This window comes from Benincasa hispida, chromosome 1, assembly GCF_027475165.1.
Source record: "Benincasa hispida cultivar pf3 chromosome 1, pf3_genome.v1.1, whole genome shotgun sequence".
NCBI classification, from domain to species: Eukaryota; Viridiplantae; Streptophyta; class Magnoliopsida; order Cucurbitales; family Cucurbitaceae; genus Benincasa; species Benincasa hispida.
Genome location: NC_143478.1, coordinates 27,850,954 through 27,868,408, shown reverse-complemented (window position 1 = coordinate 27,868,408; position 17,455 = coordinate 27,850,954). Strand labels below are relative to the sequence as shown.

Here is a 17,455-nt window from a genome sequence, read left to right as displayed (position 1 = left end):
AATTCATCTTTAATCTATAATTTACTAAAAGTTTTTTAATTAAAAAAATTACTCTCAATGTTTGAAATTAAAATAGTAAATAAAGGAACAAAAAAGACTCATCAACTTTGACTGCTTGTTAAATAAACTTTCAAATAAAATTTAATTAGAAATTAGAATTTGAAAGATACGTTTTCTTTAGTGAATATAATTTTTAACGAATTAAAAAGTCACATCTAACTTATGTGTAAAAAATATGATACTGCTTGTTGTTTCATGGTAACAACTAAGACCTCGTTTGATTATCATTTTGTTTTTAAAAATTAAGTATATTTTCTCTCCATTTCATACAATGATTTGAATCATTCTTAACTACAATGGTTGAATTCTTTGTCAAATTTCAAAAACAAAAACAAGTTTTTAAAGACTATTTCGTTAGTTTTCAAAATTTAGCTTTATTTTTTAAACTATTGATAAAAAATCTATTACAAAGGAAGAAAATTAGAGATAAAGTAGAGTTTATAAACTTAATTTTCAAAAATAAAAAAAAAATAATTATCAAATAGACTTGAATTATTCAACTATGTATTATCAAACCTCACCCCCACCACTACTACATAAATTAGATTACTTAGACGTTTTTCTAATGTCAAGTAAATGGTATACTTGACACTTATAAAAGTTTCGAGTATTCGAGTGTCAAATATAGTGTGATAACTTAACTTCGAAAAAAGTCAAGACAAATGTTTGTTGATATAATTTTCATGTCAAGAAAAATAATACACTTGACATTGGTGGTATGTCAAGTTTATTGATTCTTGACATTGATTATGTATCATATATGATAACTCTTTGACGTTTTTTATGTGTCAAGTATATATATATTTTTTTTCAAATTAAATGCCCTAATCGATATTCTCATTTTCTGCCTTGTATTCCAACAATATAATTACATTTTAAGATCTACCAACTCAATATATTCACTAAAAATCCATATGTTAACTATGACCTTTTATATGAACACTCCTCACAAATTACAATAATATTTCTCTTTCACATGTACATGCACAAAATAAAATCTCAACTATTGCTTTTGTATACAAAACTCAACATTCAACAAACACAAAAGTGACAAATTATTTAATAAGTAACCTCTCAACAAAGTATATTATTTAATCTATACATAACCTCCTTCATCAAGGCCCTTCTGCTCGAGCCAACCTTTGTAAACCTTGCCAAAACCTCCTTCACCAAGTATTGCTTCAACTTTGAAGTTTTTGGTTGTAGCTTTGAGCTCTGCCAGGCTATACTCCCTCAAGTTTGAAGATGGCAAAATCTGTCCCTGTGGAAAAACTTCATCTTCACTTGCTATAGAGAATTGACTATTCTTGGAGATGTTACTGATAGTTGATGATGTTGTCTAACTAGTTGTCTGAGATACCACTGTCATAGCCACAAATTTTAATCATATAAATAAGGGGAATTTTTCCAAATCATAAACAATATAATCATTATCTACATGTAGCTCTTAGTCTCAGGTCAAAATTCAATGGAAAAAACCAACCACACACACTTAAAAAGCTAGGAAACTCCAAACATGAAGCAAACAATTACCCATATGGAAGAATGGCAAAGAGTTTCGAAAAGAAATTCCTCCTCAAAGACTGGAAAACAATACACATCATATATAACTCAACTAAACACATTTAGAAAGATATGAAACTCCAAACATGAAACAAACAATTATCCATATGAGAAGAAAGGAAAAGAGTTTCAGAAAGTAATTCCTCCTCAAAGATTGACAAACAATACACAACATAAATAACTCAGAATACAAATTAAAAGAAACCCCGTTAAAGAACTCCAAACTCTAAAGGGGAAAAATTACTTGGGCAAAACTTACAGTTGGTAAGCACAAATTTGAAATAGAACTGGATTCAAGTAAAACTTACTGAAATTACCTTAACTGAGATGTCCAGTGGTATTAGGGGCATGATTCAATAGGAGAACCCCAACAAATCCCCATTTATCTTCTCTATCTCTCTCTCTTCTTGTTGGGAGCATAAAAAGGAAGAAGAAGATAGTTAAGGAGAGCCCGTGTGGATTCGGTGGAGGACTGAGGATGAAAATAGTGGATCCGGTGGAGGACTAGCCAGATCTAGAATAGGGGCAATGCGACTGTATGACAAATGACAGCAAGGCTGGGCATCTCTAAATAGGGGTGTCGCGGTGGCTAGGACACAAATGGCGGGGTTTGGTCAGTGTGAACGGCGGGTGGAAAACGCTTCTTCTAGCTTAGGTGAAGGAGACGAGCGGCGGCATCTAGTCATGCAAATGGCTGGGCTCGACAGCGACAAATAGCTTCAACTGGACGCTGGAGGGTGGTGGTTGAAAGAGGAGCTAGTCGGCTGTCGGCAGCAGGTAGAGGGAGAGTCGGCTGGGGTTGGTGGGTGCTACGAAGAGAGGGTTTTGAGGGGATGGGGGTTTGCAAGAGAGAAAACGAGGAAGAAGGGGAAGTTTTTTTTTTTTTTACTATAGCACATTTAACCCTTTTACTTGTTTAAAATAATAAGTTAATTATTTTTTTATATTTTATTTGATAATTTTGGTAGGAGGGATACCAAATTTGAGAGGTAAATGAAAATGGTGAAGGAGGGAAACAAAAAATAAAAATTAAAAAATATTATTTTTTTTATATTTTCCTTGACATGAAAAATATGTCAAGGAAGAGCTTCTTATACTTGCAAGACCTTATATTACTTGACACGAAAAACGTGTCAAGTAATAGCTCGCGTGAAAATATTTGGAACATTCCGTCAATCTTCGTTTTTTTAACCCTTTTACTTTGACATTTTCTTTTCTAAAATGTGATTACTTGACATTTTTTCCAAAGAAACGTTAAATAATTAAAAATTACAAGTATCAAGTAATGTAGATTTTGTAGTAGTGCACCTACTGCTTCTGTTGATTCGCCATAATTTTGATGCTAAATGTTAAAGGAAAATTGTTGCAATATTTGCAAAAATATCCCACTTTAGTGGAACTAATCAATTGTAATAATAATAATAATAATAATAATAATAATAATAATAATAATAATAATTTACTTTTCTTAAACAATATCGGAGAGACGATTCGATTTTTTTTAATCTCCCGGTCAATATGGTATATGTCAAATCTTAATTAATCAAATATGCTATATTTCAAGTTGACAAAATAAATCTCTAAAAGAAAAAGTTGATACAAGCCTCTATTAACTATTTAGGGCTAGCATTGTAATCATCTTATTTTTTATGTTTATTTATTAAGAACTTAAATTATTTTTTTTTCATTTTTTATAATAATTTACATTTTTCTTAATTATATGGTTGAATTAGTAGTCAATTTTTTTTTAAAAAAAAAACTTTGTAAAAGCTACTTTTTTATTTTTCAAATTTTGGCTTGGTTTTTTTAAACCATTGATAAAAAATAGATAACAAATGAAGAGTTTAAAGACAAAAGTAATGTCTATGAACTTAATTTAAAAAAAAAAAAATCAAATGGTTACTAAATGAAATCTTAAGTTTTAGTCTTTGTTTTTGAAATTCAAGCCTACAAATACTATTTTCATAATTGATTTCGTTGTTTCTTTATTTTTTAAGAAATGTTTTCAAAATTCAAGTGAAGTCTTCAAAACTAGAAAAAGTATTTTTTTTTTTTTTTTTCAAAATTTAGCTAAATTCTAATGTATACTTTGGGAAGATAAAAAAATAGTAAAAAAACTGGCAAATTGGAAATCTACTTCTGAAATATGATGGTGATAGTAATTACACCATCAAACTTTTAATTGTAAAAAATAAGCCCTCAAACTTCTGATAGTTTTAAAATTTGACCATCAAACTTACAATAATTGTAGAAATTTAACTTTAGAAAGATAAAAATTGAACCCCTCAAACTTATATAATTTCTACCATTAAAATTTAGGGACATGATTGTAACTACAATCCTATTTTAGGAGTGATTTTTGAAATTTACTAACAAAAAAAATTATTCGAAAACAAACCGTAGAATTTTCAAACAACCAAAAACTATAAATAAATAGTTATGGGTCTTCATTCAGGGATGATCTGACTCTTAGCCGCCACTCCAAAAAAAAAAAAAAAAAAGCTACTTTTAAATCAATTTTGTTACGAGTCCTAAACATACATGAAACTATCTCTAATGAAACAAACATGAAACTATTATTAAATTAATTTATTTAATTTACATATCAATAGAGATGCGTATTAGTCATTAATATATATATCTTTAATTTGTAATGCTAACCTTAACAGGAAATTCAATACCATACCAATTATTACTAAATTTAAATATTATTAATTGTACAATTTAGACTTTTGCTTACACATTTTAAATATTTTGAGAATTGTACACAAGAAGCAAAATTCGATATGTTTGTTGTCCTAAAAATTAGCGAAAATGATACGTAAACATAATAAAATTAGCAAAAATTAGTTATACAAGTATGACTATACATCTTGCCAACTCGAATATAATTTATTTAAATAAAACTATATTTATCATTTTAATGATGGATGATTCGACCTTTCATAGTGATAAAAAATAAGTGATAATCCATCATGTTTATTGAATATTCAATCAAACATAATAGATGTTAATGTTTATTAGGATCATAACCAACTTCGTTATGATCATAATTCTTCATTGTTCAATCAAAGATAATGGACTATTAATGTTTGTTATCATGTGAATGCAAGAGTTTGAAAAGGATTTCAACTTAATGTATGATGTGTTATTTTTCCTACAACTAAGATAGTAATAATACTGTCCAAATCTCATATGACAATTTTATTTATAGTGTTTGGAGTCCATCACTTTCTTAATCTTTTCGATTTGGATAACTCTTCTTCTAATATGTTGTTAAAACTTAACATTTCCTCTCATATATCATATTTTAATAACACGATCTTAAGATACATATTAGTTGTTTGTTTATCTTAAGTACATCATAATTAGTTTTATATAGACTTATGGTGTGTTTGGAATACATTCCCAAGTTTTAATTTAAAAAATAAGTCATTTAGGAAAAACTTAGAATGTTTAACAACCACTCAAAATAGATTTTCAAATATATTTTAATCTATTTTTATAAAAAATATTTGAATAAAAATGATTTTTTTGAAAAATATATATTTTTAAAGACAATCCATACAAGGCTTTAAATATAAATCTATAATCTTCTCCAAATATGAGAAAGATCGATCAAATTCATAACAAAAAATTGAGCTGTGAGGATAATATGATTAAAATATTAAAATTAGGATTAGAGGAAAAGAAAGGAAAAGAAAGAAAAAATGTCGTGGAAATTAGACCTTATGTTTAATTAAAACATTTAAAGTAAAGTAGGCGTCAAGAAGCAAAGTTGGAAACGGTTAGCAAACTTCAGAAGTTGATTGGTTCCACGTCATCCGGGGCCCAACAAAATAAAACAAAAATTTGTCATTGTTCATTCATTTAGACCCAAAATTGACTCCGTTGAAAGCTCCACTTCTCAAAACCTTTAATAATAATATCTATTCAATTTTGGGATTATTTATATTAATGTACGGTTGAGTTGGATTGAGAATATGTTTTTTTTGGACCAACTCAAAAATCGGTTAGATTGACCATACAAATGATGCAAATAAAGTCTCCAACTAAATCCTTAAAATTCAGGTTGGATTGAGTTATTGAGTTATAATTTTTTTTAATTAAAAAATATGTAAATTTATATACAACACATGACTAATAACTAAAATCTCATAAAAATTAAATGCTAAATATCAAATATCTATGATATTTATTGAAAACTTTAAACAAAAATAAATTCATAATAATTTTAAAAGAAAATTATTAAAAATTCACAAATTAATAAATACAAAGTAATCAAACTTTGCACACATATATATATAGTTATTATATACAAAATTCGGAATGAATTGGGTCAGTCCAAAATTTTTTAATTAACCCACAATCCAACTCAACAAAAGTTGAAAAAGTTTAACCAAATCCAACTTTTACATTTTGGATTGGGTAGTCCAAATTATTTGAGTTATTGAATTATTTTAACACTCCCAATTTATCAACTAAATTATGATATTTTTTTTCTTGAATGCAATTGGACAAAGAGATTAAAACCATATATATATATATGAGGTTATTATCACATTTGCATGTCAATTAAGCTATACTCGTTTTTGGCTTAAAACTAATTTTCTTTTTTTTTTTCTTCTTTTTTTTTAATTTAATCCATTAAAAGAATATTATAAGAAGAAGCTTTCTAAGTATACTTTTATATCAGATTATTTTAGCCTGAAGTTTAATTTGCAGAGCGATATAAACGACAAAATAAATAAGCCGAAGAAATTTTTGTAATGTACAAGCCTCTTCTTCCTTTATTTGTCACAAGGCAATGATACAAACGAGATAAAAGACGGACGATTTTATTTATTTATATTTTTTTAGTAAAACAACGGTCAGAATGAGGATCGAACATTCGACCTTTAGAGAATAAAGTCATGTCAATTATCGTTAGATTAAACTCACTTTGAAAATGATTTATTTATTTGGAGTAACTTAAAATTGTTAGTATATTAATTTGTATTTGTACATACACTATGCAATGGATGCGTATGATATGATATAATATAATATAATATGATAGAGATTTTTTACTTATTAATTTAATAATATTTAAGCCTTTTGATTCGAATTCGTAGGGAGGTCTCCTTTACTCATATCCAATCATCGATATAACATCCTAGTACATTCATTTGCTTAAAAAGCTATGGTGGAGAGTTGTAATAGAATTTCTTCATATTTCTTATCCGGAGTGGTTTGTTTCGCTGATGTCAAATGATTTGATTTTATAATTGTGTTTTATGTTAGTTAGTCCAGAAAAACAATAAATAAAATTTATATATAAAAGTACATTGTTAAACAATTAAATGAGTTTGAAAGTTTTATAAAACGTGTTAATGGTAAAATTCAAAAAAAAAAAAAAAAAGAACTCAAGACATGTCTCAATAGTGAATTCATATTTTGGGAGAAAAGGGAAGACTTATAAAACAAGAGAAAATGTACACATAGTGTGATACTTATCTTACACACTCGAAGAATTCAAGTCAGAGAACTTGAAAGGTGCAACTAGTTGAAGTTTGAATATAATAAAAATTACTTCTTCTAGAGTTCCAAAATTACATTCAAGAAACTTATAATAACGAATGAGGGAGTTTTTCAATCTTGTGCTATGACATGAATATAATTGATTGAAGTGACAAATCCATAAAATGACTTATATTTAAATGACCCATTTTTCATAATTTGCACAACTAACAAAAAAAAAGACAAAAAAAAAAAAATAAAAAAATTACATGGTCGTGGCTTAATGTATTGTTTGTGACTTGTACACAATTTAAATGAGTTATGAAGTTGAATTTATCAAAATAAATTATAAATTTTACTAGTTACATGTAAAAGTGATTATATAAATAAGGTAATTATTTTAAATAACGACATTGCTAAAAAAAATTGTTAAATAAGGTAATTATATAGTAAAATGTAATAGAAAATAATATCTTGTTATTTTTATAAATAAATTAACTTATTTTCTTATATTTGAAAAGGGTTTATAAATAATTATTTAAGAAAATTAAAAAAAAATGACGAGAATAAAAAATAAAAAAGACAAGAAAGATCAAGATGAAACATCGTATCGGACCACCGAGTCCTTTGCGGACAGTTGCTTGAAAGCTATATATTCATAGATAGTATAAGCAAACGGCGTCGTATTGAGGGGCCACTTTCAAAATAATTTCTTACTTATGGCCCATTTTCTGGCCCAAGTTCATGTGATCAAGTTGCTAGCGTTCATGTCCCACAAAAAAGAAAAAAAGCCCCTTTTTATGGAACTTCAATAATATCTTAAACTTTTCTTTTTCTTTTTCTTTTTCGAAAATAAAATAATAATATGTTAGACCTAGCATTTCCCTACAAAATCAAATTCTTAGTAAAATTTCAAAAACTAAAATAAATTTTTAAAAAATATTATTTCATTTTTTTAGTTTTCGAAACTTGACTTTATTTTTTAAAAATATTAGTAAAAATCAGAAAACAAACCAAAAAATTTAGAGTTGAAAAGAATGTTTGTAAACTTAACTTTCAACAATTAAAAATATAAAATCAAATTATTATCAAACGAGAGACGGAAGATAGCAATAAATAAAAGAAAGAATTATGTGAGAGAGTTGCGTGAAGGAGAGATTGATATAACAATGAGAATTTTCATATACCACACCCTCATAGTGTTGGAAGCAAAATTATACTTTTGGTAGCATTAATTGTAATTAAAGATATCACATCATTTTCTCTAAGACGTTTTCAATTGTTTAACAATCATTCTTTTTGCAAAGATTGTAATATTTAAACATCATGAAATGAAACTTTTTCATTTCTTATTTATATAAGTTACATGTTAGGAAAAATCGCTCTCCTACCACAAAAAAAAAAAAGAAAAGAAAAAAAAAAGAAAAATTAAAATAACAACATAAATTAATAAAAAAGAAAAACACTTGAACTCAAAGAAACTCCACGATTAATTAAAACAAGATTTATTATGTGAAAATTTATTATAATCTCTAATAGATAAGATGAGTCTTATTTAAAAAAAATTATGTGACAACAAATACCTTTGTACATGCATCACAATATAAAATAACACAAAATAAGCTGATACAAAACAAAAATATCTTTGTTCATGCATTGCAATTGTAAAACAAAATAAAAAATATATCTAAAAGCAAAGGATATTTCTTGGCTTTATTTGGACCCCCATGTTGTCGGCTATGGATACTTTATCTTCCTCTCGCTCTCACCTTACTCTCTTCATAAATTATTGGACCAGACCCATCAAAATACTTTAATATATTCTAAGCTTCAATTAAAGTTTGCCCATTTGATTATTTCTTCTTTAGTGTGTATGGTTATAGTGCACTACTAAAAAGATGTTGGTATAACCTAATGTGTAATCAAGTATTATTCTATATTACGTTGAAAAAAATTACAAAATAAAATAAATATTTCAAATTTGTATACAATCAATGTATTAAGAACATGTAGATTTAGAATCTACATCTAATTATTATTATAAGTAATCATACTCCACATTGTTTAAATTTATATTTAAAGATTATTAAAGCAAATCACCACGATGCAACCGAAAATTATTTGAGAAAGCTATCACAATATCGTTTATGGTTTCTACCTTGATGAGTATATGAGAGAGAAATCGAAAAAATATTTTAAATTTGTATTTAGTGATTATCAATGCCTTGTTTTATAACAATTTAAATCTTGTTTGGTCATCATTTGGTTTTCGGTTTTTGTTTTTAATAATTAAGCCTATATCATTCATATTTCTTACAATGATTTGTATCTTTTTTAAGTACAATGGTTGAATTCTAGCTAAATTCCAAAAACAAAAACAACTGTTTGAAAACTATTTTTTTTTTTTTTATTATTCTCAAAATTTAGCTAGCTTTTTTTAATAAACCATTAGTGAAAAGTAGATAAAAAAAGAATAAATTTGGTGGTGAAAGTAGTGTTATAGGATTAATTTTCAAAAACAAAAACAAAAACAAAATACTTACCAAACGAGACCTCAGTTTATTATTTTTTGTTTTTGAAAACTAAGACTATAAACACCTTTTCCACCTCTAAATTTATTATTCCGTTATGTGCTTTCTATAGGTATTACCTGAGTTGCACCTATTTTTTGTGCAGCTGCCTAATAAAAATTTGCCATGAGGCAAATATTTTTATTTAAAAAATTGAATTGTTTTTATTTTTTTTAGGTATAAAAGGGAGGGATGCATGAGATTGCAAAGTTGCATCTGATTGTTACCATTTTCACAACCCAAGTCAAGTTTTGAAAATTTAATATTTTCTTTTTAAACTTGTTTTTAGAATTCAATTATTTTAGTTAAAGATGAAAATCATTATAAAAAAAATTTAAGAAAATATACTTAATTTTCAAAAATAAAAAACCAAAAACTATAACTTTTTAAAAAAATTTTATTCGATAATTATTAACAAAAATAGGATTGGGTAGAAATTATTTACAAAAATAGGTGTTTGAATTGTGTACCCGGTACACGATTACCACTAAATCGTGTACTCGGTACACGACTATCTGTGACCTGGCCCGTACAGACTGCCACATGGATAGTCATGCAACGTTGACCAAGTTCACGATTACCCTAAGTCGTGTACCGGGTACATGACTTAGTGGTCCCTTAGACCACCTGTGGCCCTTCCTCTTCTTCCTCCTATTCGAAACATTTCTCCTTTTCTTCCTCCTTACTACTGTCGGTCGCCAATTCCGCCACCGTTCGCTGTCTCCGATCTTATTACTATTGCTGCCATGAGCCGATCTAACTATCGTCTCCCATCTTTGTCACCATCCGCCTTAGGTAAAACTTTTTCTTTATTTTTTTCCTCTAACATTTGAATTTGTATACTTGGGCTTTTATTGATTTGTTTATTTGGATTGATTTATATATTTATTTATATGATTTTTTTTTTTTTTTTATAGATTTGTATACTTCAGTTGATTTGGGTGTACTTTATAGATTTGTTTATATGATTTTTTTTTATATAGATTAGTATATTTGAGCTGATTTATATATACTTTATAGATTTGGGCTAATTTAAATGTATTAGATTTAGATCGATGGTTTTTTTTGTAATTGGACGGTTGAATTTTTGTAATGTATACTTTATAGATTTTGTTTGGCTACTTTTTGGGTGATTGTTTGGGCTATTTGTTGGGTTGATTTAAGAAAATATTTAGATTTATTAAAAAAGAAGAAACATTTTTTTTTGTCGTATTAACATATTTTTTGTCGATGAAGATTTAGTTATTCTTAAACCAGAAAATGATGGAGATAGTGATTTTGATGTCGAACTTGATGGAGTTGGTACCGTCAGATATTTTCACCCAAATAGATTGGAAAATTACTAATTCAACATATGAACTAGGGTCAACTTTGGAGGAAAGAAGTATACGTGTAAATAATAGGAATTTTATTTAATACTAAAGAAGATTTACAACTTATTGTAATAAAATATTACGTGACAGAACACTATGAGATTATTATAGTGGAATCAAATCAAGATATTTGGTATGTGAGATGCAAACGGTGGAAGGAGGTTGTGATTGGAGGTTACAGGCATGTTGGCGTAAAATTCAGGAACACGATCAGATTGTTGTGTTTGGTGATTGGGAGAAATCATATTCAGAGCTTTCTTATTGGTTGAGTGCTCTTGTACATTACAATCCAGGAACACGATCAAATTGGTATTTCCTTCCGTCCGATGTGCTAGGTACGACTGTTTTTGGTTGAGTTTTCTGGTCCTTCGGTCCTGCAAGAAAAGGGTTCAGATATTGTAGACCATTAATCCAGATCGATGGAACTCATCCCTACGGAAAGTATATAAGGGAAAATTATTGACCGCCTTATCTATTGATGCAAATAGACATATATTTTTCCTTACTTTTGCTATTGTTGAAGGTGAAAATTCATCCAGTTCATCAGTTTTTGTGGGCATTGCGTGAATATATTACCCAACGACATGGTATTTGCTTGATTTCTGATAGACATAAGGGCATTCTTGCTGCAATTAATAATGAGGAAATTGGTTGGAGTGAACCTAGAGCATACCATCGATATTGTCTTCACCATGTTGCTAGTAACTTCAATACAAAATATAAATAAAAAAAACTAAAAGATTTGGTGTTTAAGGCAGGAAATCAACACCAAAGGCATAAATTCATTAGGTGCATGAAAGAGTTGAAACAATTGAATCTTGAATGCCTTGAATATTTTTCTGATATTGACTTGGAAAAATGGACTCAATCACATGACGGCGGGTATCGCTATGGATGGATGACAAGCAATGCAGCTGAATGTATGAATGGTATTTTCAAAGGTGCTAGAATTTTACCAATTACTTCTTTGGTTAGGCTAACATTCTATCGCACAATACTGTATTTTGAACGTTGAAGACAAAAGAGTAGTAAAGCACTTGACCATGGGGACATGTACACAAAATATGCCATGAGAAAGCTTAAAAGATGGGGAAAATGAGCATTTGCACACACAGTGACATCTATTGACATGGAAACTCAAACTTTTGAAGTACAAACTGACATAAGTATGATTTCTCCCTATAAAGGACAACGCACACAAGTTTTGATCTTGAGAGAAGGAACTTGTTCTGTGGCAGTCATTCAAGATTCCATGTTCTCATGTAATTGTAGTTTGTAATTATATGCGTTTGACATGCATACCTCTTATTGATGAATGCTACAAGTTGTCCCACTTCAAGCGATGTTATGAGGGTCACTTCCATCCAATATAACACCCAAATTATTGGCCAGAATTATCATTTACAGAAGTTTGTCCGAATGCTGACTTACTAAGAGAACAAGTCGACAAAAAAGTACGTGCATTCATAATAAAATGGACTGGAGAGAGGCAAGCCAAAAAGTTCGATGTACAATTTGCAAGGGAGGACATAACAAACATACTTGTCCACAACGTACATTAGGTGTTTCCTCTTCGGGCTATTGAATTTTTTATGTAATTGTTTTTTTTTATATACTTGTGTTTTTAATGTAATTGTATTTTTTATATAATTATATTTTTTATGTACTTGTGTTTTTAATGTAATTGTATCTTTTATGTACTTGTGTTTTTAATGTAATTATATTTTTTATATAATTGTATTTTTTTATGGACTTGTGTTTTTAATGTAATTGTATTTTCTATATAATTTTATTTTTTTATGTACTTGTTTTTAATGTAATTGTATTTTTTATGCAATTGTATTTTTTATGTACTTGTGTTTTTAATGTAATTGTATTTTTTATGTAATGAATTTTTGTTATGTAATGTAATTTGAACTTCTTAGGTAATAGAGCTCAGTCCTTCTAATCCTGTACAACTATATCAACAAAATACCCATCGTTCACAATCGATATGAGATAGTTCTTCTACCATAGTTTTGGGTTGTCGGAGAAGGGAGATATCTGCACAACATACTATCCCATTTGATTCACGTATTATTCCCTATGTTGAACGGGCTGGTTTTCTTGGGGTTGCACAGATCAGATTTATCCAACTTGATTGACACCTCATAACTATTTTAGTCGAGCGTTGGAGACCAGAAACCCACACATTTTACCTCTCCTTGTGGGGAATATACGATTACGTTATAGGATGTTGCTATTCAGTTTGAGTTAAGAGTATACGGAGAACCTTTGACAGGTTCATTACAATATAATTAGAAAACTGTTTGTGACGAGCTCTTGGACGTTCTACCAGATGATCTGAAAGGCTCGAGATTGAGCATCCCATGGTTGGCATCCCAGTTTCTAGAATTACCTCTCGATGCCGATGACATCAACGTACGTAGGTATGCACGAGCATACATTATGCAGTTTATTGGCAAATTTTTGTTCGTTGACAAGTCAAACACTCTAGTACATCTTTTGTTTCTCCCTCTACTATCTGATTTCGAGCATGCTGGTACATACTCGTGAGGTGGTGTCTATCTTGCATGGCTTTATAGAGAACTTTGTCGAGCTACCAATGCACAAGTGTTGGAAATAGCGGGGTCGTTGATACTATTACAGGTATGGGCTTATGATAGATTTCAAATTATAGCACCATAAGTCCAGTTACAGGCCTCAGGTCATCATCCACTTAGTGCAAATATTATTTTATTTATATATTTATTTCGTTATCATTTTATGTAAGAATATAAATTAATTGTATTTTTTTTTATATAATTTTAAATGGATTAGTGTATTAGCTGCTTCTGAACAATCAACAAATATGTTGCTAGTATATTGAAAAATATTTGACAGACTGATGCACAATTAGGTAATAAATGTATATATAAATGAATATTTAAAAAATTTGGTCAATTATGGGTGTATAATTATCTTTTTTTTTTTTTTCTAGATTAATTGGACGCCATACACACAAGATATTTGGTCATCACTACCTGATTCCTGTCGTAATGGTCAAGACATTTGATTGACCGTTAGTCCTCTTATATGCTTCCATATAGTAGAGTGACATCATTCAGATTGTGTGTTGAGACAGTTCGATCTGTGACAAACGGTATCTTCATTGTGCTATACACTAACAACACTACACCATATTGATTTGAGAGGTAAGCATGACCAAGACTGGCGTCGAATTCATGCGGAATATATATCCTATTTGCATGCACGACATGATTGTTGTGCACAGGGAGAACTAACAAATAGACCAATTGTATCAGATGACTACTTTTCCTGGTACGATTCAATCACGAGGCGATTTATCACATCTGACGACACTTACTATTACTGTATGGTAAGAGATATAAAATCAAACATTTCCCAAATATATGATATGAATATTGTTTAATATTAATTTTTTCATTGTATAGAATAATTTTACGTTAATAATATTTAGCATAACACAATTTACCAGAGTTGGGTTCAATGCGTGACCAAACATTGGTCAACCTAGAAACTATTATTCAACAAACAAGACACTCAATGTTGCTAAAATATATAATTAAGTTTTCATTGCAGATTAAATATATAATTAAATTTATTAATAAATATATAATTAAGTTTAATAATTAAGTTTTCATGGCAGATTAAATATATAATTAAGTTTATTAATAAATATATTTGTTGCTAAAAATTATAAAATAAACAGTTAAATTGATTAAAAAAAGAAAAAGTAATTGTGGACCCGGTCCACGATTATGGAAATCGTGGACCCGATCCACGAGTATGTGCTTGATCAATCCACCGACTGTGCTGATGTGGTGCTGACTGGATTAAAGCCTAATCGTGTATCGAGTACGTGATTTCCCTTACCCTTCAAAACTACCTATTTTTGTCAATACTTTCTGTTCCCACTTACTTTTAAAGATTCTTTGACACTGTTTGATAACCATTTCGCTTTTTGTTTTTAGTTTTTGAAAATAAAACCTATATACTCTCTATTTCTTATCATGATTTACATCATTTTAAGTATGAATTATTAACCAAATTCTATAAATAAAAACAAAATTTTCAAAAGTACTACTTTTATTTTTCAAATTTTGATTTGGTTCTTTAAACTATTAGTGAAAACAATGTCTATCAACTTAATTATAAAAAATAAAAACTTGAAAATCGAATGGTGTAAGTAGTTACTAAATAACGGGCAAAATTTTGAATTCACGTACAAAACTATCCTATGGCCATATGGCCAAATTGAAAAATGACTATTTTCTCTAATTTCCCCTCTAATTCTTTCTAATTTGTGTGTTAGAGCTTTCATGTGTATGAATACATGGGTCCTTACAAAACGTTTCATTCCTTTTTCATTTGCTTATAAATACAAAACCCATTTCTCCTCTTCCCCTCACCACTTCCCCTTCTTCCTTAATTCCATTCATTTATATTAAGAAACAGAGATGGGTGTCTCAAATTCCAAGAAAATTTTGATTCTTTTCCAATTAATTCTCCAATTAACATTCATTCATTCAGCCATAACTCCACAAAGTAGCACAGAGTTCATAAAAAGCTCATGCAGTTCCACCACATACCCTCGTCTCTGTTTTTCCTCTCTTTCAGTCCACGCTAATGCCATCCAAACGAGCCCTCGCCTTTTAGCCACCGCCGCCCTCTCCGTCTCCCTCTCCTCCGTCAAGTCCGCCGCCACTCAAATCCTCAAGCTTTCCCACGCCCACGGCCTCCCCTCCAGAGATGTCTCTGCTCTGAACGACTGTTTGGAAGAATTGAGTGATTCTGTCGACTCCCTTGCCGCCTCCATTTCCGAGATGCCGAAGCTCCGTGGCCACGATTTCGATCTTGTTATGAGCAATGTTCAGACTTGGGTCAGCGCCGCCCTCACCGATGAGACCACTTGTAGCGAAGGGTTTCAGGGGAAGGTGGTGAACGGCGGCGTTAAGGCTACGGTTAGGACTAGGATTGTCAACATTGCACAGTTGACTAGTAATGCTCTCTCTTTGATCAACCGGATTGCCGATCTTTATTAGCTGCATTCCAACTGCACCCATTTTATTGAGAAAAACAAACTAAAAGTTGAGATGGGTTTGTGTGTACTATAGTCCGATGTGAGATATGAAAGTTGCAATTGTAAGTATGATATTTAGTTAGAGGGTGGAGTTTTTGTCATAGTATTGTATACTTAGTAATAGGTTTAATTGGGGTTTATGTGTGGAGATTGGAGTTATTGTTGCATTATTAAGAGCATGTATTATTGGATTTTGAATTTATTGAAGTTAATTAGGGTTTGTGTGGAGATGATTTGTAGCAGAATCTAAAAACCTGCATACACATCGATGAGTAGGAATGAACCAAGTTTAAACAGATTGGAGTCTGTTTAACATTGCCGTAATAGATTTTCAAGTAATTTATGTTGTGAAATAAAATCAAAGTGATTAAACCTTTGTGATTTGTGGATAGAAATGTCTACAAGATGGATCGGGAAGGGGACGGGGAAGCCCTCCCAGTCCCCGTCCCCTATTCCATTTCCATCCTCATGAATTTCTCTGTGGGGAAGGAGGTGTGGATTCCTCCAGGGAACGGTCTCGAGATCAGGTTCCTCGCGTTTCCCACCATCATTTTTTCTAACAGTTCCTTAAACATATCCAATACAACTTTCCTTTAAATAAAATATTATAAATTTTGGTAATAAAAACAATAATATACATTCAATTTAAAAAGATATAATTAAAAAGCTAAATTCTCATATTTTTTATAAATTAAAATTCAACAATTAGAATATCATTTCTTAAATATCATAACATCTAAGGAATTAAAGTAATAAAATTTTAAACTTAAATAAATAAAACCTCCATAATTATCCTACCAAAGTCTACACTATATATATAAAAAATCTCCACTCCCTCCCCATTCCCCATGTATTCGAAGATTTTCCTCCCCATTCGGGATGGGTCTCACGGACCCCAACCCATGAGTTTTTTGGAATCTCATTAATATAAAATGCATAAATATCTAATAAATTAAACAAGCTATATTGAAAAGTAGCATGTGAACTGCAAAATCAATACTGTATAAATTAATAACTATTCATGATTATGAAATCAATCAAAATAATTGGAAAGGAAAACAGTTTCAAAGAAGATAAAAAATATCTCCTGAATTGGACGTTAATTACTAACATCTCAATCCTTTTGGGTCTCTTTCATGATAGATTCGAAGACTCTTAACAATAAATTACTTATTCCAATTTGGAATTAACCAACTGTGTCCACAAGGAAAAGCAAGAACATGTGAACAATATATATACATATATTACAAATGCAAGTGGCCATAAACTGCCAACTTAATTGTCCA

General features: G+C 29.7%; 1 pseudogene across 1 annotated transcript; it reads left to right on the top strand.

Annotated features, from left to right (window-relative positions):
* The first annotated feature begins 15,315 nt into the window (after positions 1–15,315).
* Positions 15,316–16,397, top strand: LOC120073670 (21 kDa protein pseudogene; annotated as a pseudogene). Its single transcript, XR_016531045.1, has one exon. The product of XR_016531045.1 is annotated as a 21 kDa protein pseudogene (transcript).
* The last annotated feature ends 1,058 nt before the right edge of the window (positions 16,398–17,455 follow it).